The sequence below is a fragment of the Pseudophryne corroboree genome, chromosome 6 (genome assembly GCF_028390025.1).
Source record: "Pseudophryne corroboree isolate aPseCor3 chromosome 6, aPseCor3.hap2, whole genome shotgun sequence".
In the NCBI taxonomy this organism is placed as follows: Eukaryota; Metazoa; Chordata; class Amphibia; order Anura; family Myobatrachidae; genus Pseudophryne; species Pseudophryne corroboree.
In genome coordinates, this window is record NC_086449.1 from 226500333 (window position 1) to 226528321 (window position 27989).

Sequence of the window (27989 nt, forward strand, 5' to 3'; positions counted from 1 at the left end):
TCACCAGCCCGGCATATTGCTGGGTTGGTGGCGTTGCCAGTGACGCGACGGTGCTTGGATATCACATGATCTCCAAGCGCCACCCGCACTTACACTGTAATCCGGAAGCCGGGTCGTGCGATACGGCTCCCGTTTACAATGCACAGTTTGCCGGGTTGAACACGTGTTCAACCCTGCAAACTACTCTAGTTAGAATACCGGGTCACTCAATCTGGATTATTCCAACTCAACCCTTTTACACCGAGCAGCAACACAGGTTATGCATCTTCATGTGCAATAACCCTTGTTATATGCTGACGGTGTAAAAGGGGTATTATGTAGCAATAGAAAATGGTACAAATAAATAAAATTACATTATGCATTCCTTTGAGGACATTTGTCTCCACTACCTATCTTTGCCATTGTCGAAGTCAAAAAAATATTACATAGAAAGAACATACAAACTACACACATATAAGTCGCTATACTTGCAAATACGCGCAGCGAGCACAGCAATATATGGTAACACGTGCATTTACACGGACATGACACGGAGATTGATCCGACACTTATTTCCTACAGCACATAATTATAATAATATCAAGCGCCAGACATCATAATGATTTCAAATGATATAATGAAGTAATGTCATGTATGTGTATTATTTGAACGAAGCAAGATACACCTGTCATATTTAGTATTAAAGCAAGCAGATTAATGTGTAGATTAATTTGATACTTGTTATTTAGTTGTGGGACATTGCAACAAATAGTTATGATTCAATGTATGAAAGCTAAAATCACTTTTATTAGAACAATAGATATTCCAAACAGGTAGTGGACAGGAAGCTCAAGCCATCCCCTTTTGATGTCTTCAAGGCTGAACCTGTTTAGCATACAGACTAGTGACTCATCATGAATGAGAAAGTTCCCTCCCCCAAAACTAGATAACACGTTGCAGAGACACACAGTGGTAGTTGTTTTTGTTCCAGACGATGATGGCGATGCTGTCTGCCCAGTTCCTGCATGATTTTAAAGACAGAGAGAGAGTGATATGGAATGTCGAATTTATATGAGAAAGATATGGTAATTGTATCGCTGGCCTGTAACTGTATGTATTTTGTATTAACTGATTACTGTATAAATTGTAACCATGAAACTATATGTATACTGTACATTGTAACATATTGAATCCATATCCTTTTAATAACAAATATATACATCAATGAGCTTTGGAACTCAGATAATGTGTGGGTGTATTCTTTTCTCTTAAGGGATGCAGTGTTTTGCGATGTACCGTGCACTTTTATCGTATATGGTAATAAGATGCTCCTGGCGTCTGCAGTATATATTAGAGTGGGCGTTTTAAATATTTGTTAGAAAGCAATTTGGTATTTACAGATGAGGGCTCTTTCGGGATATCATGGTCTTAATGATGCACTGTACATTATAAACGCGACGCTGTGGTCGATCAGCTTGTGGTGGACGCATCCTGACGCTGAGAAAATCATATCCGTGTGTTCTGTTGTGTTATCAGTAAGCCAATGATATGAAAAAAAATTCAAGGGACAATGTGTTTCTCATAATATTTAAGATGCTAAAATTTATTTTTATTGTTGCAAAACAAAGTTCAAATAAGTCATATTGTGTTTGATTCAGATTGGATTGTTTATCTGTTAAGTAGATTCAAAAGTACATTTAAAAGTTGCTGCATAGCCTTGATATAGTTTTTTTTTAAACTCAGGCCTAAAATAACTTCTGGTGCTTGTATAATGTATGATTTCTTTGTGACAAAGGAAGTCGCATGGTCTGTCCTCCATTTTGGACTAACCACATGGCCTGTCCACCATCTTGTGTAAACCTCATGGATGTGGAAGGGGGAGGAGCAGTGGCCATTTTAGGAAGGTCATTTTCTAAATAGCTGATTTTCAGTCTGCTCAGAACAATCAGTTTCCTTTGTCACATCAAGCACCATTTATGAGTTACCAATGCATTTATTTAACCCATGCCATAGTCAATTACAACTAGTTTCAATTGGGCCTAGTGAGAGTAAATGGTGAGATAAATGCTTGGCTTGGTGTAAGAAATTGCACACAGATAGAAAAAGGAAAGAAAGGTTTTTTTTTCTTTTTCCTTCTAAGACTTGTAGAATTTGCTTACTAGGGAGGTGTCACAGCGCCGCCACGGTCTCTATACTTACCCCTCCGGGCGCGCTGGGTCTCCGTGCGGCCGTCCTCGCTGGCGGTTCCCGGTGTCCAGCGCTCCGTCCGGCCAGCGTGTGCGCTCGACGTCCACGGGAGGTGCGGGTGACGTCATCGGTACCTCCACCAATCAGAGCCTGGCGGGAAGTTCAAATTCAGACGCCGGGCAATGCTCCGGCGCCTGAGTATCATCGTTGCTGCGACTGTGGTGGTGATCTCCAGAGCTCCCGTTTCTCCGTGCCTCAGCATCTCCGTGCTTCCCAGCACCTTCGTGCCTCAGCATCTCCGTACTTCCCAGCACCTCCGTGCCTCAGCATTCAACACCTCCGTGCCTCAGCACTCAGCACCTCCGTGCCTCAGCACCTCCGTGCCTCAGCATTCAGCACCTCCGTGCCTCAGCACCTCCGTGCCTCTAGTGTCCCCGTGCCTCAGCACCTCCGTGCCTCTAGTGTCTCCGTGCCTCAGCACCTCCATGCCTCAGCACCTCCGTGCCTCAGCACTAAGCACCTCCGTGCCTCAGCACTCGGCACCTCCGTGCCTCAGCACTCGGCACCTCCATGCCTCCAGCACCTCTGTGTCTCAGCACCACTGTGCCTCCAAGCATCTCAACATCTCTAAGCGCCTCAGCGCCTAAAAACACCTCAATAACTCTAGCATTTCGGTGCCTCCAGCACCCTCAGTGCCTCCAGCACCCCAACATCGCTCACAGTAAGCTTTTGGTACTCTCCACCAATTCATCAGCACCTTTACAAGTCTTGTCTTTCAGGAGACCTTCAAGCATTCACCCGTGCCTCCTGCCTACCGTCCTAATCCTGTATGAGGAAGACCTACATCCGGCCATCTCTACTGCGACCCAGTAGCGGTTCCTCTTCCCGGTCACCGGAAGAAACCCCGAGTCCACAACACTTCCAAACCAGGTCAGTGATAGGAGGATAGCCATTGAAATGCAAATTAACCTGTGTAACTGCTTTTTTTTTTTTTGCAGTGAAAAGCAAATAGCTTTGATTTACAAATAAGAGGTAAGGTGTCACATAGAAGGCTAGTGAATGATACATATATATATAATATTATAATTATGTGTATATTTATATAGTGTATGTTCTGCAAGATAGCTATCCAATATGAATCATATCATTTAAATGATAGATTATTGCAGTCATTATAGATCTGTGTGAAACCGGATACATTTTTTGCTATATAGGTAAATTTGAAATAACAGTATTTAAGGAAGTAAGTGTAAAGACAGAAACGCAGTTCTGACCTGGTTGTTAAGAAAAAACTGGGTGTTGTGTTAAGTGAGCGATTATAGTTAGTATTGCTCACATTTATAGAGACTGTGTGGTTTGTTGAATTGCGTACGCACATTGGTACACGTGGTACGGAACGTGAGGACAGCGTACAAAAACGTGCACGTGGCGCAAGGCCGCACACGTGGCATAGGGGTACGCACGGTTGCGTAATTACACAAGCTTGCGTAGGGTTGTGTGCGCATAATAAAACCACACGATATTTGTTCAATTAAGGTGGGATAGTAGCCATGCTACAATAGCACAAAACTACCCGGTTTCTAAAGCAGATTAGTATAAAACTTTTGTTTAAACTGTATTGCCTCTGGGGGTAAAGCTGCCGATCAGAACGAGTGAAAATTTTCTGTACAGAAAAACAAAGCGTATTTGTGTGAGTGAAAGCGGAGCGAATGGAGCTGAACCCAGGAACTGAAGTTGTCTAAGTGGCTGGAGTGGTAACACTGGGTTAGTAGAGGCCCGGTGGCGTAGGATTCGCTACCTTGCGTGATTAGAACTAAGTGGTCTTAGTGATCTGAAGTGGTCTAAGTGTCCCATACAACTAAGTGATCTGGAGTGGTCTAGGTCAAGTGGTCTACAGCAATCGTAGGGCATATAGATAACTAGTATCTATAGTCTGTGCTATTGCATCGCATGTCCGTGTGTTCTGCACAGCACAACATGATACCATTGTGTCATATGCGCTGTGGAAGAGCATACGCAGATGTGATTGTATAGACAAAGGGGTTTTTCTTTGATAACGTCAGGAAATCTCCCTGGTGGGCTTCCACTGGAAAGGGTGAAGGATAATTATCTAATTTCTCTATTTTTCACCCTACAAACAATTCCAGTTGAAAGATACCGAAAAAGAATTTTTCGCTGCCTCTCTCAGGAAAATATTCCAACAGAACTTCCACCGAAAGAAATTACGGTGCTGTAAGGTCTGATAGGAGCCCTAAGTTGGGTACATCGCCTTCGCTATCGACGGTGTATGGTAGTACCGGCCAACGTGGGTGAGAGCGAGTGGAAGGCGCTCAGAGATACTTCCACCGTCTACTTACATTGAGTATTTTGATGTTTGTGGGAATTTTTTTAGTTAATAAAAAGACCCACAAATATGGGAGCCAGTTGCTCAAGTGAGAGACGTTTGTGCAGGGTTCAGGCAGAAGAGTTAGGACCGAGAAGGTCAGAATTGCGTCCGAAAGGGTCAGCAAGGTTTATCATGTGTGGAAAATATGGTCCACACTGAAGTTTACTGTGACGAATGGGTACGTATGACTGACAACGATAGGGTATCATTCCCTGGGATGGGCAGCTTTGAACCAGAGGTACTGAAGAATGTAGGTATTAAAATATGTCTGATAAAATCCAGAAAACAAAGGGTCAGACATACAAATTGTTTAAACCTGTGGCAGCAAGAGGTGTTGGTGAGTTTGATCCTAAGGTATTGCAGGTGGTATGTCTAACCAAAGTCATATAAGACAAGAATGGAAATATAAGAACTGTTTGAACTTGTAGCAACAATAAACAAGTAGGAAGAAAAAAAAGAGAATGCAAGTACACCGCCTTATGTAGATGTGGAAGCAGTTACGGCCAGCATACAAACTATAGAAAATAATAAAAATATGACTAAAAAAAAAATATATGAAAAATATGACTGTAACCTATATATGTACTAATGAATGTTGCAGTTTTATTTAGGAGGAGAAGGTGACCTGATTGTTTTCAGCCATTTCTCATGTACCCAGAGGAGTATCCAACCTGTAAAAGAAGAGCAGTAGCCTGTGGGGGAAGTGGCTGAGACCAGTGGAACAGGTAAGTATGGTATCATTCGTGTACATATATAGTAAAAAAAAAAAAAAGTAACGTCAGAAATGGAGAAAAACCTGTCCGCACATTAGTATTTGCCAGTAGGAAAGCGGACAGAGACAAGGTAACGCCCGGGTATTTCTTTCAGTTACCATATAAGAAGTATTCATTCCTAGTAATGCCCCTAGTCAAGATGAGCTCGGAAATGTTTGTTGGACCATGTACAGACCCTTAATACGGGATGAGAAGGATTGAATGAATACTTCGCATGACCTAGAACAGATGTTCTCAAACTCGGTCCTCGGGGGCCCACACAGTGCATGTTTTGCAGGTAACCCAGCAGGTGCACAGGTGTATTAATTACTCACTGACACATTTTAAAAGGTGCACAGGTGGAGCTAATTATTTCACTTGCGATTCTGTGAGGAGACCTGCAAAACATGCACTGTGTGGGCCCCCGAGGACCGAGTTTGAGTACCTCTGACCTAGAAGCTTGTTAAGAAATTTTTTTTTTTTGTCTTTTGCAGTAATAGAAAACTCTCCATCTGGATAAGATCACTGGTAAACACCAATTCGGCAAATGGGAGGTGGCTGTCTCTGTGTTAATGGACGGGCTCAATGCGGCATTGAGGGCAGGGTGCAGACTTGTTTGCAAAATTGAAAAGGGGTCAAAGTAGCTAATCTCAGAGAGTGTGCTATTGAACATCACAAGAATAGTGCTAGGCGCAGAGAACAACAGGTGGAGTATAATAGCACATACAGGAAAGACCCATCAGTCCAAACCCCAGATCCCTAATGGTCAATAATATGTTATACTTGTAGGAAGGAAGGGCATTTTGCCAGAGATTGTAGGAGTAGTAGAACACATAGTCAATATACACCCCCTAGACAGAAAACACAGCCACAATATTAAACACATAGAGGGGACCAAGGGAAATATAGTAAGGAATCACGAGCCATATAGAAAACACAGATTCGGGCAATGGGAGTAACAGGAACGGTGCAACAATACCCTTTGAGTAGACCTGCAGAGATTACGATAGGGCCCTTGCAAACTAAACATTCTTTTCTGCTGGCTGCATCAGCTCCTACTAATCTATTCGGCAGAGACTTATTGTGTAAAATGCGGTTTGTCATATATTGTACTCCTGAGGGTGTCTTCTTGGATATACCTGAGAACCATGCTCAAGAAGTGCAAGATTTACTAGACACCGCTCAAAGGCTAATGTCGCATTCTATTGTTCTAGATGCATGTCCATCACAGGTAGAGGAAATTATCTCACAGATACCGGGTTCCCTATGAACTTAGGATGGACAGGACACTGGATTTGTGGCTGGGATAGTCCCAGTAGAGATATGACACACAGAATTTTTTTTAAGGGGAGTAGACCAAGTAGAGAATCACTTCCCCGTAGTGCCCAATCCAGTTGTCAAAATTTTATAAAATCTTCTCCACCTATACAAACTCATCTGTCACCAACCTCTATTCTGTTTCTCTACAGTTTCCTCTTTATCTTTTGCGTTCACACAGGGTGGTACAATACATGGACCCAAGTACAGTTCAAACTCCACATGCCTAGGTCCTTCAGAGTTCTGCCTAAACCCAGTATATCTCAACAGCACGATAACACCAGTATTACTGCAGTGTGCCTTGTCATGCACAAAGGGTGGAGAATGGGAATACTGGTGAAGGGAAATTTTGTATAGACACTGATATGCCTGTTGGTGAATGGCAAACCTGACATTTTCTTTTTCATTTTCTTCTTTTTTCTCTTCTCTAGAGATGCTTTTTTTTTTCTTTTCTTTTTTTGGAGTTATGCTCATGGTACTCTACATTGCAAACACACAATGACTTCGTACAGTTAATACCCGTTAGAAATTATTGTTATGTATTGGTGTGCACTGATGTTTTCTCAAACTGGGTAGAGGCATTTCCTGCCGCCACGGATTCTGCTGTGTTTACCGCAAAGAAAAATTGCGCAGAAATTTGTGTGTAGATAATGGTACCCCTAGAAGTAGGAGCAAAGCTTGAAATTGTACTATTGTGATCATAGATACTGCCACTAGTATTATGTAGCATCGGAACCACTCCCAGATCTTCACTTAACGAATCACCCTCTTCGAAATTTGTTTTTGTTATGGTTTTGGTATTTGTGTTTTTTGTTTTTGGAAGACAACCTCGTGTCATGATTGATCCGCACAATGATCAGAAATACACCAATGAGGTGACCGTACAGTACCTTATTGAGATGAGCCAGCATTTGAGAACTTGACAAAAGAACTTGAAACTGTTGATTGCAGGTATGCCAAATACTAACTGTCTTGATTGTGAGCCAAGAGACTGTGTGATTGTTCTTACACTCAGGTTGCCTAATAGACAGGTGGGAAGGACCATACCAAGTTTTGTTGACAGCACTATCCCAGTGAAAGTAGCCAAGAGACTTGGGTCCACGATTCCCATTGCAGGAAAGTCGGTAGTCCGGAAGGAACTCGTAAATGGAGTGAGATCGCAAAAGTATTACCAGAGACTCTGTTCCGTGAAGACTGAGAGGTGGCACTGTTGAACACTACCTGAGCGTACTAAAGGATTGCAGAAAGACCAGTCATTGTAATTGATTTGTTATGAACAAGAGTTGTTTTGTTCTATTTCTCTTTTCCCTCTTTCCCGCTGACAAACATTTTTTTTTCAGGACATTCTATTTTTGTGAGGTTTTTTTATGAGGAGTCGAGTGTGGGACTGGAACTGGTTCTGGAGGAAGGAGTGATTTCCTTATAGGATCCCAGGATTAGCCGATCAGTTTATTAAAATCAGAGAAAAATCAAAGGTCTAGTAGTTATGGAGTTCGGAGGTAATCAGGAACAATCAGACAATGGCTATTCACACATTGCAGATAAAGAGCTCCTTAATATATGTGGAAGAAAGGTTTATGAGTGGCTCTCCCCGAACTCCGAAGGTTTATGTTATTTAGGAAGGACACTACTTATAACCCTTGTTCAATTTTTAAACAGACCTAGCATACGTTCCAGAAATGGAAACAATGTTCAGAAAATGATAGGAATATGTAGATCATGAAAATTTTATATGTAATTTTCACGATTTGTTTGTGTCTTCTTCATCTACCCAGCAGAATCTCAATCGAATCCAAACATCAGTGTACAAAGACGTAGGTACATGTATGTGTGAAATGTTCGTCGCAAATCAGACATTATAGGCCAAAGACCTGTCCCAGCATACTCTATAGGTTAAATGTTGTCCCACACCCAACCAGTGGTCCCGTGACCGCCGAGTGCATATAGAGGATGTCTCGTCCTCCTCCCTGTCTTCCCCAAATATAGTCAAGTGTCTGATTTGGGAAATGAATACATACTTGTGTCTGAAATTTTTTTTTTTCTTATGTTAATAATTGATGGCAGTTATTGTTTACTGCCAAAGGCTGGACTGTCGAAGTCAAAAAAATATTACATAGAAAGAACCTACAAACTACACACATATAAGTCGTTATACTTGCAAATACGCGCAGCGAGCACAGCAATATATGGTAACACACGCATTTACACGGACATGCCACAGAGATGGATTCGACACTTATTTCATACAGCACATAATTATAATAATATCAAGCGCCAGACATCATAATGATTTAAAATTATATAATGAAGTAATTTCATGTATGTGTATTATTTGAACGAAGCAAGATACACCTGTCATTTTTAGTATTAAAGCAAGCAGATTAATGTGTAGATTCATTTGATACTTGTTATTAAGTTGTAGGACATTGCAACAAATAGTTATGATTAAATGTATGAAAGCTAGACTCACTTTTATTAGAACAATAGATATTCCAAACAGGTAGTGGACAGGAAGCTCAGGCCAGCCCCTTCTGATGTCTTCAAGGCTGAACCTGTTTAGCATACAAACAGACTAGTGACTCATCATGAATGAGAAAGTTCCCTCCCCCAAAACTAGATAACACATTGCAGTGACACACAGTGGCAGTTGTTGTTTTTGTCCCAGACGATGATGGCGATGCTGTCAGCCCAGTTCCTGCATGATTTTACAGAGAGAGAGAGTGATATGGAGTGACGAATTTATATGAGAAAGATATGGTAATTGTATCGCTGGCCTGTAGTTGTATTTATTTTGTATTAACTGATTACTGTATAAATTGTAACCATGAAACTATGGGGGTCATTCCGAGTTGTTCGCTCGTTGCCGATTTTCGCTATATTGCGATTATTCGCTTACTGCGCATGCGCAAGGTTCGCAGAGCGCATACGCTTAGTTATTTTACACAAACGTTAGGTATTTTACTCACGGTATAACGAGGATTTTTCATCGTTCTGGTGATCGTAGTGTGATTGACAGGAAGTGGGTGTTTCTGGGCGGAAACTTGCCGTTTTCTGGGCGTGTTTGGAAAAACGCGGGAGTGTCTGAAGAAACGGGGGAGTGTCTGGGCGAACGCTGGGTGTGTTTGTGACATCAAACCAGGAACGAAACTGACTGAACTGATAGCAATGGCTGAGTAAGTCTGGAGCTACTCAGAAACTGCTAAGAAATTTAATTTTGCTATTCTGCGAATCTTTCGTTCGCAATTCTGCTAAGCTAAGATACACTCCCAGAGGGCGGCGGCTTAGCGTGTGCAATGCTGCTAAAAGCAGCTAGCGAGTGAACAACTCGGAATGAGGGCCTATATGTATACTGTACATTGTAACATATTGAATCCATATCCTTTTAATAACAAATATATACATCAATGAGCTTTGGAACTCAGATAATGGGGGTAATTCCAAGTTGATCGCAGCAGGAAATCTTTTAGCAGTTGGGCAAAACCATGTGCACTGCAGGGGGGCAGATATAACATTTACAGAGAGAGTTAGATTTGGGTGGGTTATTTTGTTTCTGTGCAGGGTAAATACTGGTTGCTTTATTTTTATACTGCAATTTAGATTGCAGATTGAACTCACCACACCCAAATCTAACTCTCTCTGCACATGTTATATCTGCCTCCCCTGCAGTGCACATGGTTTTGCCCAACTGCTAAAAATTTCCTGCTGCGATCAACTTGGAATTACCCCCAATGTGTGGGTGTATTCTTTTCTCTTAAGGGATGCAGTGTTTTGCGATGTACAGCACACTTTTATCGTATATGGTAATAAGATGCGCCTGGCGTCTGCAGTATATATTAGAGTGGGCATTTTAAATATTTGTTAGAAAGCAATTTGGTATTTACACCATAGATAGTCAAACTAAACAATTTAACTCAGTAAAGGAGACACGTCAAAAGCATGATGAGACAAAGGGGGTAATTCAGACCTGATCGCTAGGGTGCGCTTTTTGCATCCCTGCGATCAGGTAGTCGAACCTACAGAGGAGGGTATTGTGTGTGTGCAGGAATGTGATTGCTTGTACTGGAGAGCTGCATAAGCAGCAGTTTGTGCAGTCTCTGAACAGCCCAGGACTTACTCTGCCGCTGCGATGATCGGGGCTGAAGCCAACATCAGAAATCCTCCCACAAAATGCCGGGTCCCTCCTGCGTTTTCTGGACACTTCCTAGAAACGGTCAGTTGATACCCACAAATGCCCTCTTCCTGTCAATCTTCTTGCGATCGCTGATGCGTGTGGAATTTTCGCACTATTGATGACCGCCGATCCCCATTGCTGCGCACAGCTGCGCCTGCGCATTGCGGTGCATACACGTGCGCAGTGCAGACCTGATCGCAGCCTGTGAGAAAACGCACAGCAGCAATCAGGTCTGAATTGGCCCCAAAGTCAGAAGTTCAAATTCCACCTGGACAATAGGAAGCTCAGAAAGTTGAAAAGGACCACAGACCAGATTGTATTTAGAAGTTTCTGTCCTACATCCGCTGAATTGTAATAGAAGCCTGTGGGTTCACTTATACCCTTTTCACACCGCACAAACAACCTGGTATCGACCCAGTATATTGCCGGGTCGACGCAGGTCGCTGTGCGTAGTGAAAGGGGTCACTCCTGAATTCTCGGGTCTCCTGAACAGTATTTCAACCCGGGAATAAAGAAGGGTTATTTCCGGGTCAGGTACAGGTTGCCAGGTCGATGCAGTATAGGCAGAGGCGGCGTGAAGATGATCTCATGCCCCAGCGCTGCCTCCGCACCCGCCCCCATATTGCCGAGTCAGGATGCCAGTCTAAAAGGGTCCAATGCCGGGTGGCACCCAGGAAGGACCCGTTTCCAATTCCCGGGTGCAACCCGGCATTGAGATGTGAAAGCGGTATTAGGGAGCTTTTTTTACTTCCTCATTAAAAAAACAAAAACGATCAACACGCAGTTTCCAACCTAATTTGCAAGATTTCTTATTGGGATATGTCAGAGGGTCTAGGTGTTGAAATGATTGTAGCCATTGATGGAAAACTGGTTTATACAACTTCAGGTTTTCAAATAAGCTAGTTAAGCCGTCAGGGTCATGAAGTGTAAAACACCCACCATTCGAGCTGACCACCAGGCTGAAAGGACAACCCCATCTGTATTTTAAGTTATGTTTCCTGAGTTTTTCATTCAAGGGTTTCAACATATGACATTGCTATAGTATAGATATTCCAGGACAAATCCTGGAATATTTGAATATCATGACCTTGAAAGTCTAAAGCCCCATACACACGGGGAGAGATGTGTGCTGAGCGATCTATCAGTGACCACTCAGCACACATCTCTCCCCCCACTCAGCACAGCGCAATGTGTGCTTAGCGATGGGGGCAGACTGGGGGGGATGGCCGCTAATTTCACCCAGCTGTGAAATGAGTGACCTGCTAGGCCAATCTAGCACCGGCGATAGCGCTATCGCTGTGGGGCATACACACTGAGAGATCCGTGCTTAACTTCTAAGCAATCTAGTCAAATTGCTGTGAATTTAAGCTATGATTTATTTCTCTGTGTGTACCCCTCTTTACTTTTGGAGGACCCTGACTTCTTTTACAAAGTCATAATTGAGAATGCATATAATGTCTGTTGGCTTCTTGGTTTGCAAGGACTGCGTCCTTAATTTCCTGTGGGCTATATGAAACAATATTTTAGAGTCTGCATCATGTTCAAGGACTTTATTAATCAACTGGGTCAGCACATCCTCCAGCCCCGAAGCTAGTTTATCTTCCAGGATCCCTCTATCATGGAGATTATTGCGTTTTCCCTATTATCGAGGTCCTTAAGGTAAATTTGAATATAGAGTATTATTTGGCCTGATTAGTAATGATCTCATGGAGGGTCATGTGATAAGCCTCAGTTTTCTTCTTGTATTCTTCGAGAATTGATGGCATAGCGGAAATAACTGTAGTATCAGATTGGAGATTCGCCAGTTCTATCTTAACTGTTTCATACAGTCTATGTTCCAACGAGATCAAAAAGAGATCATGTTTAGGAGAGAGAGAGAGCTGTATTGTGAGGGTCAACTTTACTAAGATCACCAGTACCTTCACTCGCCTGTAGACTTTTTCCTGTAACACTGGGTTAGAGAGTGGCTCACTGCTGCTTACTTGGAAGCAGAAGCGATGCTCAGATATGTTAATGCAGCAGGAGGCATTTGGTATAAGAAGACACCACCTGCATACATTTGTGATGCAGTGCTGCATCCGAGGACAGAGCATAACATCACTTGCGATACCACTGGCCGACTCATGAGGTCACAGAAGTTGGCAGCTGAAGCTCCTTCCAAGAGGCCAGGAAATCTCCATCGGAACAATTTAAAAACAAATTCGGCAGAGCATTGATTGAGATTTTGCATCTGCTCATGCTGCTGACTTTTAGACCCTTGGGCATATTGATGTGACATGCAACCACTCCCCTTCTCTTTCCACCTCTCCATAGCAACACTTCATATCAATACCTCTAACTATTCCTCCTTTATCTAACTCAGTTTGGGCCGGATTATAAGAGGGGCAATAGGGGCAGTCATCCTGGGCCCCCCACAGATTGGGGGCTCCCACACACTGTCCCCAAAATCAGCCACCGGCACTGCTTATAAAATCGTAGCAGAACTTTTTGCTGTCTCCGTTCTACCTCCCTCTCGGCCACCGAGGAGCTCCTCATACTTAACAGGTCAGTCTCGCGGGAAGTCAAATCCCACGAGACACTGTCCCAGAGCCGCCTGTGGCCACTGTGATGGTGAAACTTGAAGGGGATTCAGTGCGTTCTGCCGGTGAACAACCTGGTTGCCCTGGGTCCCCACAAGCATTAATCCGGCACTGAACTCATCCCATCAACATGCAACTACTTACCTTCTTTATCTACATCTTCATAGCAATACTTCATATTATATGTCACTTCCTCTAACCCCTCCTACATCTGTAACTCCTCCTCCTCAACATAAACACGGCCTATAATATCCAATGTGGTTCTTGTCTGCCGTCAATTTCTATATTTCTATGTAATACCCTAACCCCAAACTTCACCCTAACCCAAACTGCTAAACTAACCCTAGTCCAAACCTCTAAACAAAACCAAAATACCTTATCCTTAATAATCTAACTCAAACTCCTATATTAATTAAAATACTCTAAAGGTGACCACACAGACGATATTCGAACGATTTCAAAGCATTGGAACGATAAATCGTTCATAATAGTGCAAATCGTTCAGTGTCTATGAATGATAACGATGCCGATGTGCGTTACCGTGGGTCGTTTGTCGTATCTTCAGATCTTCTCTGCTGCAGGAAAGATTTGGCATTCTCGGTAGTGATGTGTTGAAGATCGTTCGATATATTGTTAGAACGTTTGCCAAATTTGTCACTTTAATGCACAATGGTGGTCATTCCGAGTTGATTGCTCGCTAGCTGTTTTTAGCAGCCATGCAAACGTTATGCCGCCTCCCACTGGGAGTGTATTTTAGCTTAGCAGAAGTGCGAATGAAAGGATCGCAGAGCGGCGGCAAAGTTTTTTTGTGCAGTAGCTCAATACCTACTCAGCGCTTGCGATGACTTCCCACTGTTCAGTTCCTGTTTTGACGTCACAAACACTCCCTGCGTTTGCCCAGCCACGCCTGCGTTTTTCCAAACACTCCCTGAAAACGGTCAGATGACACCCAGAAATGCCCACTTCATGTCAATCACTCTGCGGCCAGCAGTGCGACTGAAAAGCTTCGCTAGACCCTGTGTGAAACTACATTGTTCGATATAATAGTACATTGCGCATGCGCATTGCGCTGCATGCGCAGAGGTGCCTTTTTTTTGCCTCATCACTGCACAGCAAACGAATGCAGCTAGCGATCAACTCGGAATGACCACCAATATCGTTTGTCCAGGACTGTATGGGAGTTCAGGGGAAACTGTTAACGACATTGCATAGTTTGCAAGTTATTTAATGTGTGGACACCTTAACCCTAATGGACAGACTGGATGGGTGATGCTATTCTTATCTGCTGTCAAATTTTATGCTTATATGTAACCCCAAACTAACCCTAATACATTAACCCTAAAGGGTAGACTGCATGGGTCAAGTGGTCCTTATGTGCCGTCAAATTCTATGTTTAGGTCAGATCTTGCCACATACAAGGTGCTACTGAAGTTAACACAGAAAGGCACTGGAATCTGTGATACACGGGTGGTCTTCAGTATGCCGAATGTCGGGATCCCAGCGCACAGTATACCGGCGCCGGAATCCCGACACCCGGCATACGGACAGATATTCTCCCTCGTGGGGGTCCACGACCCACCTGGAGGGAGAATAAATATGTGCACCACTGTGCCTGCAGCAAGCCGGCAAGGGGCTCCTTTGCGCTCGCCATGCTGTCGGTATGCCGGCGGTTGGGCTCCTGGCACCGGTATGCAGGTCACCGGGAGCCCGGCCGCCGGCATACCATACTACACCCGTGATACACAACCTAAACAGAATACAGTATAAGAGAGACAGGGAAAGAGAGAGTGAGAGCATGGAAGCAGGGCCGACTCCAGGCATGTTCCAACAGAGTGGCCAAACAGGGCGCCACACTTAGTAGGCGCCGCTATCTCTCACCACCATATTGGAGCCTGGAGCCAGGTCCCTACAGCAGCAGTGTCCATCCCGCGGCCCGCCTCCTAGCAGTGGCTGTGTGACGACAAGGGGGAGTGCTGTGGACGGGCCAAAGCTAAACTATATGCGCGCTGTGTGGTGTCGGCATCTGACGTGAGATGCCGGCACCGCACAGCGCGCACATCGTTAAACTTTGGCCCGCCCACAGCACTCCTCCTCATCTTCACATGCGGGCAGTGCTGCTGCTGCTCCTGGCCAGGATTGGGATGCATTTGGCGGTGGAGAAGTTGCTGTAAGGCAGAGGTTCCCAAACTGTGCCGTGGCTCCCTGGGGTGCCTCGGGACACTTGCAAGGGTGCCCTGGGTTGGTGGTCCAGGACCAATTCAAATTATTCATGGTCAATATAATAGGCAAAACCAGTGCTGGTGGCTGCCAGTCATAAAATATGTGGCCAAACAGAAGCAAATCTTGTCCCTCACCACACAACTGACCCTAAGGATGACATATAAACGCAATCTACTTAATGTAATATTTCTTTCTAAACTTCTCAATAAGAAATTTTTGGCCTAGGGGTGCCGTGAAAAAAATTCTGATATTCTAGGGCGCCGTGATTCAAAAAAGTTTGGAAACCACTGCTGTAAGGGCAGCAAGATGCGGAAATCTCTGTGCTGGAGCGGAACTCGTTGAATCGTGTCCTCTACAACTCTACATCCTGGCTGCTGGAGTTCTATTCCTCCTGGTGCAGGCTCTGCATCAACTATGCCCCGACCTGCAAGGTGAGAGCACTGGGGTCGGCATAGGGGGCATTATATATCTGGGGGTGGCATTATATACTGTGAGGGCATTATTTAGTCAGGGGGCATTATATACATGGACGGGCATCATATAAACAGGTGACATATGCATGGGTGGGGGGCATAATGTGCACTGGGGACAACATATGTATACTGGGGCATTATATACTCAGGGTGTGGGATAATGTACGCTGTGGGCATTATTTACACTGGGGTGGGAATAATGTATGCAGGGTGCATTATGTACACATGAGGTGGGATAAAAAAAATGGTGACATTATATACACGGGGTTGGTATTATATACACAGGGAGGGCAACAATATACACATGGGGTGGGATAAAGTACACTGGGATAATATTTGAGCCTAGAGCCAGGTCCCTATAGCAGTAGCATCCGTCCCGCAGCCCGCCTCCTAGCAGTGGCTGTGTGACAACGAGAGGAAGTGCTGTGGGTGGGCCAAAGCTAAACTACATGCGTGCTGTGCAGCGCCGGCATCTGACGTCAGACACCTGCGCTGCACAGCGCGCACATAGTTTAGCTTTGGCCCGCTCACAGCAATCCCCCTTATCATCACAGTCACTGCTAGGAGGTGGGCCGCGGGCTAGCCGCTGCTGTCCCTTCCCACGCACACTGTCACCAGAGCAGACCACTTCTTCCTCTGCTGGCTGCTGCGAGGGTGCAGTGCTTCTAGAAGCAATTGGATCTTCCTGAGCACCCACTCGAAGTAAGCCCTGCCTTAATGGTAGCTTTTTTTTCTCACATGGTGCACTGTTCTAGCGGATAATGTGTATCTTGCACTGTGGGGCATATAATGTGTATCTGGCACTGTGGGGGCATATCATGTGTATCTGGCACTGCTGGGGGCATATCATGTGTATCTGGAGCTGCTGGGGGAGTATCATGTGTATCTGGCACTGCTGGGGGCATATCATGTGTATCTGGCACTGCTAGGGGCATATCGTGTATCTGGCACTACACTACTGGGGGCACATGTTTATCTGGCACTGCACTACTGGGGACATATAATGTGTATCTGGCACTGCTGGGGGCATATCATGTGTATCTGGCACTGCTGGGGGCATATCGTGTGTATCTGGCACTACACTACTGGGGGCATATCATGTGTATCTGGCACTACACTACTGGGGGCACATGTTTATCTGGCACTGCACTACTGGGGGCACATGTTTATCTGGCACTGCACTACTGGGGACATATAATGTGTATCTGGCACTGCTGGGGGCATATCATGTGTATCTGGCACTGCTGGGGGCATATCATGTGTATTTGGCACTACACTACTGGGGGCACATGTTTATCTGGCACTGCACTACTGTAGTTATATGTCTATCTGGCACTGCACTACTGGGGCATATAATGTGTATCTGGCACTGTGGGGGCATATAATGTGTATCTGGCACTGTGGGGGCATATAATGTGTATCTGGCACTGCACTACTGGGGGCATATAATGTGTATCTGGCACTGTGGGGGCATATAATGTGTATCTGGCACTGTGGGGGCATATAATGTGTATCTGGCACTGTGGGGGCAAATAATGTGTATCTGGCACTGCACTGCTGGGGGCATATGTGTATCTGGCACTGCTGGGGGCATATGTGTATTTGGCACTACCGGGGGTGTATGTGCATTTGGCACTACTGGGGGCGTATGTGTATCTGGAACTGCACTACTGGGGTCATTATGTGTCTTACACTATACTGGAGACATGTGTAAGAAACACTACTGTGGCTGTTGTGTGTAAGGCTGCTAATTGTGTGTGTATAGAGAGGGTGTGAAAATATATTTATTTATAGTTTGATTATATAAAGTTTCAAGGCCACGGCCAGCTTTCCAGGAGCACGTGCGCCGAAGGGACGTGCATGGTTTGGGGAACTTCAAAATGTTATTGCTCAGGGCGTTAGTAGGCCTGGAGCCGGCCCTGCATGGAAGGAGGAAGTAGGGGGAAAGACATGCGGAGAGCAATAAGAGAGAGAGCCATTAGGATTGGATAATGAGAGATACACGGGGTAGGGAGAGAAAGACACACAGGGGGTGAGAGAAATGGGAGGGGGGTAAGGAGAGAAAGGCACAAGCAAGGCCGGATTAAAAATGGGGTGGCTGGAGCTCCAGCTCCAGGCTCCCCATACAAATAGGCCCACACAGTGCTAGTAGACATTGGTTATAATAAAAAAAAATATGTTTTTTTTCTGTCACCATCAGTGGCCGTCCGAAGCCTTGTCCACTCACTCCACCCTACCTAGTGCCCACATACACTACAGCTGCGCCATCTTCATTATATGTGGAGCCAGCAGAGTAGTGCGCTCAGTGCACCTTTGCCGGATCCTGTACTAACTAAAAGGCTAGTCACGGGCGGAAACAAAACAGAAGGAGGCGGGCCAGCCCTTCCCCTCCCTTCCACTCACATTTCCTCAACGTCCTCTTACCGCCTTTTCTCTAAATAAATCCTTATCCTCCAAAGGAAAGTCAGTGGTCAGTTCCTTTGGAGGGTAAGGATTTATTTACACTTCATTCTGAACATGGCTTCATTTAATTAATTATATATGTTTATGTTTCGCTTTTTTGAATATTTTATGTTGTGACACATTTTGCGACACTAGTCTATTATTCTGAACAATTAAAAAAAAATTTTTTTAAATATATTTTTTGCTTAAGTAATAACACTGTATTTTCGTATTTATTGTATCATTTGAACCAATATTGTAAACTTTGTCAGTGTTGTTCACTTTAAAATCACCACTTATTTGTGGGTGTTTTGTATCTCCACAATTGAAGATATGTTATGTATGTACCTTTTTGGGTTTCTATATGATTTAAATATATTCTGACACCAATCAATATTAATTAACCCACTAGGTTCCATATCTATACGAACTAGCGAGGATTATTTCTCCTCTAACAGAATTGTACACCTTTAGTTGATCTACAAGCAGTGGCGGTTCTTGCCACGGGCAAGCAGGACTTTTGCCCGGGGCGCCGCCTTCCGGAGGGCGCTGGCGCCATCCGGAGGGCGCCGCACCGTGGCAAGATCCGCCACTGCTGCCCGCTGTGTCCCCCGTCCGCCTCCGCTGCCCGCTGCCGTCCCCGGCGCCTCCTGTGAAGGGAACTAGACGCTATGCGTCTAGTTTCCCTTCGTGGAGAGTAACTGCTGAGCGGTGCGCGATGACGTCATCGCGCACCGCACAGCAAAGGTCCTCTCCACGAAGGGAACTAGACGCATAGCGTCTAGTTTCTCTTCGTGGAGAGGACCTTTTGCTGTGCGGTGCGCGATGACGTCATCGCGCACCGCTCAGCATTCAAGCGGCGCTTTCAATGTACAGGGGGCGTGACTCACCACGCCCCCTGTATTAGGCCACGCCCCTTTCCTGCCCGGGGCGCTATGCGCCCTTGAACCGGCCCTGTCTACAAGGTATGTTATTCTTGTTTCCGTATATAAAATTGTAATATATTGATCTCATTCAAATAGATCTTTAATTAGATCTGAGGAATTGTACTCTAAAAAAATAACCATAGAGAATTTTGTGGCTTATCCTTTAGTGCCTCTGACCATTCTCTCGTATGTTTCCTACTAATTTTGATACATTTTGATAATGTTCACCAAGGATATGGCTCTGTTTAGATCATTTTTATTGATATAAACTCGAATATGTTATCTATTCCCTTAAAGGGCAGTAGTGGTAATTTTTTGTAGTAGGAGTTCCCCTTATTTCCTTTTAATAAGGTCCAATATAGATTAATTAATGATCATTAATACCAATTAATAGATTTATCAGGTTCGTTTTTATATGAGCTTGTGGAGTCCTTTATCCATATGAATATCTCCAACATTGGAGCTTTTTGAAACATGATAAGTTGATCTACGAGGTATGTAGTGTCACACTGAGCCTTATGAATTGGGTACTAATATATAGTATATAATATAATATATTTTATTACAATCAAAATTAATTAATTTTCAATTAGGCTGGATTGATATTACTACAGTAATCCTTAGTGATGTTGGAATTCTTCCTTCAAACATCCCTGATTGATTGTCTGGGTTCATTCTAGTCTGTTGATCATACTAACCTACAATCAGAGGTATGTCTTGTGAATTATTGTGACACCTTCGAATTTCCCATTTTTCACCTTCTTCATTTTTTTCATTCATTTATCTCTTTCTCTGAGTGATTCTGTTTATTATTGTTGTTATCTTAAACGTCATATATTCTGTTACACCATGTCTTGCATATTTCTACATATGGTTTGTTCCTAATGTATTATAAATCCATGTTTGTACAATTTCCATGTATTGATTAGCTGTCCTACAATTTTAGATACACCCCTGATGAAGTCTTGGTACAAGACGAAACGCGTTGGGTTATTCTGTTTTATCTGATGTTAATTCCGAATTTATAATAAGGAAGAAGAAGAATATTGTAAAAATCTACCTACACTTTTCTGTCTTCGATAGGTCGATCAATGTGGGAGAACTACATTTTACTGTCGTTGTAATGTTATGGACATTAATTGTGCTAACGTACTGTTTTAAATACATTTTTATGAAGGAACAGTTGATCATTATGTTTTAAAGCTTGTTGACACTTAGTTGTGAAACCATAAAAGGGTTTTCTTTAATATCAGGGGTTGATACAATCCTAGGGTGCCAATTCCTCTATTTTCACTCTATTCCTTATACTTAATTCCTCCTAACAGGAAACTTAGTGAAATCAGGCAGCCATTTTTAGAATCTTTTCATAAGTCCTTCCTTTACCAACTGAACAGCGCAGGAGGAGAGTATTTGTCTGTTATATATATATATATATATATACAGCAGCGGATTGGCACTCACCCTTCACGATACACACGGCCCCGGTGCCCTCTGGAATCTGTAGTACATACAGCGACTCCTAGCATGCAGCGGCACTCAGGGAAAAACACTCATGGGTATTCCAAACAAGTGGTATTTATTCCATAGTGATAAAAAACAGATCCAACGTTTCGGGGTGCTGACACCCCTTTGTCAAGGAGAACAGAACAGATCCAACGTTTCGGGGTGCTGACACCCCTTTGTCAAGGTGAACAGAACAGAACTTCTGTTCTGTTCACCTTGACAAAGGGGTGTCAGCACCCCGAAACGTTGGATCTGTTTTTTATCACTATGGAATAAATACCACTTGTTTGGAATACCCATGAGTGTTTTTCTCTGAGTGCCGCTGCATGCTAGGAGTCGATGTATATATATATATATATATATATGTATATATATATATGCCGGTGATGCTTTCGCCACTGATGTATTATATGGCATCGCCTGAGGTGAGCACGGACTGTCTGAATGGAGTGGTATCTGCGGTGTCTGCATGGTACGGACCGTCTGCATGGCCCCAGATCACCCCGGCCACTGCTCTGCTCACAAGGTCACAGATCAGTAGGTGGGCGGGATGGGTGTTACAGGAGGCGACACCCCTTCCCCCTGGACACGCAACTGCCATCAGAAGTTAGCAAACAGCGCTGCAGGTACAGAGGTCTGGCATTGGGGCTGATTCTACTTCTCTTTAGGCTCCGCCGTCAGCAGCAGCTGTCCCAGCTGCTGCTAGTCGTGGAGCCTGGAGAGGGGCAGAATCGTCACTGTACAGCAGCTCTGGCCAGGAGACCCCCTGAAGGAAGAGGGCCCCGAGGTACTTATCCCCTGCCACCCCCCCCCCCCACCCCTTAATCCGGCACTGGCTCTCTGTGTTCTCCCCCCTCTATCTCTCTATGTCTCCCAACTTCTCTCTTCCCTTTCACTAACATCAGTATGCCAGTTAGGGTTAGGCTGCGGGAGCAGGGGTTAGGCACTAGAGTGAAGGTTAGTGTTAGGCTGTGTGGGGGGGGAGGTTAAGGTTAGGCTGTATGAGGGGAGGGTTAGTGTTAGGCTGCAGGTGGGTTAGGGGTGGGGACCAAGAAGTGTCAGGATTCTGGGGGTCATTCCGAGTTGATCGCTCGCTAGCTAGTTTTAGTAGCTGTGCAAACGCATTATCGCCGCCCACCGGGGAGTGTATTTTTGCTTTGTAGAAGTGCGAACGCTTGTGCAGCAGAGCGCCTGCAAAATCATTTTCTGCAAAACAAGACCAGCCCTGTAGTTACTCTTCGTGTGCGTTGATTCGTGTGCGACGGAGGGACGGCTTTTGACGTCACACACCCGCCCAGCCACGCTTGCGTTTTTCCCGACACGCCTGCGTTTTTCTAAGCACTCCCTGAAAGCGGTCAGTTGACACCCAGAAACGCCCACTTCATGTCAATCTTCCTGCGTTCGGCAGTGCGACTGAAAGCTTCACTAGAACCTGTGCAAAACCATGATGCTCTTTGTACCCGTACGTCACGTGCGCATTGCGGTGCATGCTCAGATTAGCCATTTTTTTCACTGATCGCTGCGCAGTGAACAACGGCAGCTAGCGATCAACTCGGAATGACCCCCTCTGTCCACTGACATCCTCCTCACTGTTGGGATCCCACACCCAACCCATAGAGGGGCACATATATGTATAGGCACATACTGACATACAGAAGCACATAAAGACATGGACACATACGAACATAGAGCAGCACATAAGGACATAGAGGAGCACATACAGTACAGACATAGGAACATACAGACATAGGCAGATACAAACACGGAAGAGCACATACAGACATTGGCACATATGGACATAGAGGACCACATACAGTACAGACATAGGCACATACAGACATAGAGGAGCACATACAGTGCAGACATAGGAACATACTAAGAATGCCAAATTGATTTCTCACAAATATTTAAAATGCCCGCTCTAATATATATTGTAAATGCCTGCACATCTTATTACCAAATCCCATAAATGTGTGCTGTACATCGCACAACACTGCATCCCATAAGAGAAAACAATACACCCACACATTATCTGAGTTCCAAAGCTCATTGATGCATATATTTGTTATTAAAAAGGATATGGATTCAATATATATTACAAAGTACAGTATACCTATAGTTACAACTCATACAGTAAGCAGTTAATACATAGTTACATACAATTTCAGTTACATGCCAGCGATACAATTACCATTCCCTCCAATGTAGCTTATATCTCCCTCTCTCTGTAAATAAATACAGGAACTGATCTGCCAGCAAGTCCATCATCGTCTGAGACCAAAAAAGCAAAGTCCCTTCCTGTGTGGTCAGCAGAGTATTAACTAGTTTCTGGGGGAGGGGTTCATGGTGAGTCACCAATTCCTTTGTATATATATATATATGGTAATCAGATTCAGCCTTGAAGACATCCAAAGGGCTGGCCTGAGTTCCCTGTCCTCTACCTCTAAGAATATCTATTGTTCTAATAAGAGCAATTTTAGCTTTTATACATGTAATCATAATTCCGTGTTGCAATGTACTACAACTTAATAACAAGTATCAAATTAATCTACACATTAAGCTGGTTGCTTCAATAGTAAACATGACAGGTCTATCTGGTTCCGTTCAAATAATACACATACATGACACCACTTCATTACATATACAATTCTAAATCATCATGATGTCTGGCGCTTGATATTATTATAATTATGTACTGTATGAAATAAGTGTCGAATCCATCTCTGTGGCATGTCCGTGTAAATGCGTGTGTTACCATATATGGTTGTGCTCGCTGCGCGCATTTGCAAGTATAGCGACGTTAATGTGTGTAGTTTGTATGTTCTCTTTATGTAATATTTTTGACTTTGACAATACAGATATAGGCAGATACGAACACAGAACAGCACATACAGACATAGGCACATTTGGACATAAAAGACCACATACAATACAGACATAGGCACATACAGACATAGGCACATACTGACATACAGAAGCACATATGAATATAGTGGAGCACATACAGACATAGGCACATATAGATACAGAGGAGCACATATATGCATACTGTAGGCACATATGGACATAGGGGGTCATTCCGAGTTGATCGTAGCCCTGCAAAATTTTGCAGGGCTGCGATCATGTCCATAGACATGCGGGTGGACGCACAGGGCTATCCCGCTTCGCATGTCAGTTCCGGCCCCCCCCAGCTCAAATGCAAAAGCTTCGCACAGCGTCCTTTCCCGCTCCCTGTGTGACAACGCGCAGTGTTTACTCACTGTGCAGGAAGACCTGAAAAGTGGGCGGAGCTACAAGGGACCAGGCTGATCATGAGGAGGAACAGGAGGATGGACTGCCCCGGTATCTGTGTGTGTATATATCTATATGTGTGTATATATGTGTGTGTATCTGTTTGTGTATGTGTGTGCATGTGTGACTGGGTGGGCAAAATGTGTGTAAGTTGCACTACCACAGGTGGAATTTTGTGTAAGCGGCACTACTACAGGAGGGATTTTGTGTAAGTGGCACTACTAAGGGGGCATCTTGTGCAAGCGGCACTACTAGGGGTATTTTGTGTAAGCGCATAGGCAAACGCAGGGGAGGGTTCTGGTTGCCTGGAAACCCCCCTTCTTTTGGCAAGTGGCTTAAATTCTGACAATAGCAATGGTATATAATACGATTATGGCACATCATGCAGTTTAAGAGACAGAGCGGAGCTGCTGCATATGCCCAGTGGTAGCAGCTTCTTATACTAAGTTTGTTGTGTGTGTGGATCTGAGCCCTCAATCAGTGCACTGGACCAGAGAGCAGCTACCAAGAAGAAGAGACAGGGGTCTTACCATGAGGTGGGAGAATGTGAGCTTAGAAAGTGCAGTACTGGTTCTATTATTTTGTATATTTATTTATTATGGTATGTTAACCTTTTCCTGACCACACATTTATATTATTGAAATGTTTGATGCAACGTACACTATAGACTAGGGGTGGGCAACATGCGGCCCGCGGGCCGGATGCGGCCCGCAAACCGATTCTGCCTGGCCCGCTGTCCCATACCACTGTGCAATGACAAGCGGCCCGGCTGAGCCGCTTGTCATTGCGCTACGAAGCTCCGAGATGCGGCGCCGCTGCTGACCGGGATTTCCTCTGTGACATCAGGCGCTGGGCGGCATAGGGGGCGGAGCCACGGCAGGAGCGTGCAGAGGGCAGCGGGTAGCAGCAGCGGCTCTGCGCAGCGGATCTGGCAGAAGGCGGTGGATAATCTGGGCAGCAGATCTGCCACTGTGAAAAAAATGCATCAAAGGTAAAGCTGCTATATGGGTCTGGGGGGTGGGGGGGGGGAGGGGAGGGAGAGGAGGAGGACGGAGGAGAGGAGGGGGGTAGAGACTGCTGTATAGGTTCAGGGGAAGGGGGGTAGAGACTGCTGTATAGGTTCAGGGGAGGGAGTGAAGGGGGGTAGTGACTGCTATATGGGTTCAGGGGTGGGGGAAGGGGGGTAGAGACTGCTATATGGGTTTAAGGGAGAGGGGAGGTTTGAGACTGCTATGTGGGTTCAGGTAAGCGGGTGGGGGGAGCTAGTAACCAGCTGTGAATATGATTGATAACAGCATTACACAGGATGCTGTTTGTTTGTTTGTTTTCAGCAGTTTTTTATTTTTATTTTTTTATTACTGGATGTGTTTTTTAGACATTTGTATTTTGCCTGTAAAAAACTACGTATGCGGTGTAATGTATATTGTGGTGTGTGTGTTTTTATAGTTATATATATATATATATATATATATATAAATACTATGTTTTTATAGTTTTATATATATATATATATATATATATATATATATATAAAACTATAAAAACATATACATATATATATATATATAAAACTATGGGCCTAATTCAGACCTGATCGCTAGGGTGTGATTTTTGCACTGATACGATCAGGTAGTCGCTGCCTACAGGGGGAGGGGGTAATCGCTGTGCAGGGGAGCGATCGCATGTGCAGGAGAGCTGCAGAAACAGAAGTTTGTACAGTCTCTGCGCAGCCCAGGACTTACTCTTCCAGTGCGATGATCGGGGCCGGAGCTGACGTCGGAAACCCTCCCTCCAAACGCCTGGTCCTTCCTGCATTTTTCCGTGCACTCCTCTAAACCGGTCAGTTGCCACCCACAAACGTCCTCTTCCTGTCAATCATCTTGCGATCACCTGTGCGATCGCTTTGTTCGCACCATCCCATCACTGCCTGACGCTCCCCAGCGCGGCGGACTGATGTGCCTGCGCACTGCAAAGCATGCGCAGTTCAGACCCGATCACCTGCTGTGCGAAAATACACAGCAGCGACCGGGTCTGAATTGGGCCCTATAACGGGTCTCATTTTGCAGTAACTGCTGACTAAGGGGCTGATTCAGACTTGATCACTGTGCTGCACATTTTGCTGTCCTGCGTTCGGGTAGTCGCCGCCCCCAGGAGGAGTGTAAATTCACCCGTGCAAGTGTACGATCGTATGTGTACGCAGAGCTGCAAAAATCTACTTTGTGCAGTCTCTGCGCAGCCCAGGACTTACTACTACAAATATTTGTCATTCATATTAGTCCCCGCCCTTGTGTGTGGCCCTCGAATATTCACTGGAAGTGTTAAGTGGCCCCCCAGCTGAAATAATTGCCCACCCCTGCTATAGACCATCTATAGTGTTAAAAATGTATTCTGTGTTCCATACAGGATCCAGTGCATAAAATGACCAGCGTTTACATTAAGGTACAGGGTCGTTACTAGATTCTTCTAATGCTCCCCTAGACTCCCGCGTTGCTCCAATGTTCTGCAGAGTGGGGGATTCTGGATTGCATTTGGAAACCCCCCTCTAGAAATCCACTACTAGGGGTATTTTGTGTAAGCAGCACTACTACAGGGGGGATTTTATGTAAGCGGCACTACTACTGGGGGGATTTTGTGTAAGCGGCACTAGTGCGGGGGGAGTTTGTGTAAGCTGCATTACTAAGGGGTCATTATGTGCAAGCGGCACTACTACAGGAGGAATTTTGTGTATAAGAAGCACTACTAGGTGCGGTGTTATGTGAATAAGATTGTGCTACTGTGGCTTAATTGGAACTGGGGGTACTATTGTGTGGCTATGCCTTCTGTGTAAGACCACACCCCTTTTTCGGTATGCACTAAAGATGTGCGCTGTCCCTTTGGAAAGTATGGGAGGGCGCAAATTTGTAGTTTGCAGGGGGGCACCAAACACCCTAGCACTGGCCCTGTGCGTTTGAATGTGTATATACACACACACACACACATATCTAGAAATACACACACACACACACAGCATTATGCATAGTTGCAGCTTACTCACTGATGCTTTAAGTTACGTTTCTTGACACTGTTTCAGTAAAGGGCTAGTGCATTGCAGCCTCTGCCAAGCCATTAAGAAAACTTTTCTCCCCGCAGCTGGTTACTCCGGCATGTAGCGCAGCGACGGCAGCAGACAAAGTGACTGGACGCGCAGCCAGTTACAGAGCGCTGCCCCGGCTGCTACGGGAGGAGGGAGGCTGGGTGGGAGCGAGTGCGCAGGCGCGGCTGTGGGAGCGCTGTGCAGTGTCCGGGCTGCGGCGGCGGGTGAGTGATACGCTCGGAGATACAGTGTAGCAGCAGCAACAAGTGCTGTAGAGCCCATTGTGTGCTCCCTCTGCGCGGATGCTGGAGCCTCAGGCCTGGAGCTACCATATGCCGCCGTGTGCTGTGAGGAGAGAGGGCTGCGCTGCCGGGGAATGATCCTGTCCTTGCACACACTTGTTGCTGGATAAGCTGCAGGAGGTGAGCGGCCCCAGGGCTGTGGGGGAGGGTGGTCTGTGCTGTGTGTGCTGGGAGGGCATGCTGGTGAAGGGGACAGAATAATGTGTGACCTGTCCAGGATACTGGTAACTTTATGCAGCTACTCATACGCTATTACAGGTCACTTATACTTTGTTTCTACCGTCTCTTTCAACTTAACCATTGCCCTGCCTGACAGTGTCGATGACACCCAGCCTGTCTCCTTCCCCGGGGACCCAGGCCGCCCGATTGTCCTCAACTCCTGTCTGTG

At 45.0% G+C, this 27989-nt stretch overlaps 1 protein-coding gene and 1 long non-coding RNA gene across 8 annotated transcripts in view; one reads left to right on the forward strand and one right to left on the reverse strand.

The window, feature by feature from the left end:
- Positions 1-811: 811 nt before the first annotated feature.
- On the reverse strand, positions 812-27458 carry LOC134931898 (uncharacterized). The gene is made up of 3 exons (XR_010179197.1): positions 27261-27458; positions 9092-9173; positions 812-1000 (listed from the first exon to the last, which is right to left on the reverse strand). It is a non-coding gene; the product is annotated as an uncharacterized LOC134931898 (long non-coding RNA).
- Positions 27363-27989, forward strand: part of AKAP13 (A-kinase anchoring protein 13) — a 532570-nt gene continuing 531943 nt past the window's right edge. For 4 of the 7 annotated variants that reach the window (XM_063925738.1, XM_063925741.1, XM_063925740.1 and 1 more), the window contains exon 1: positions 27363-27721. The gene's annotated coding sequence lies outside the window, so the exon portion shown is untranslated. The remainder of the gene's footprint in view (positions 27722-27989) is intronic. The other 3 variants (XM_063925744.1, XM_063925746.1, XM_063925742.1) reach the window with 1 other exon arrangement.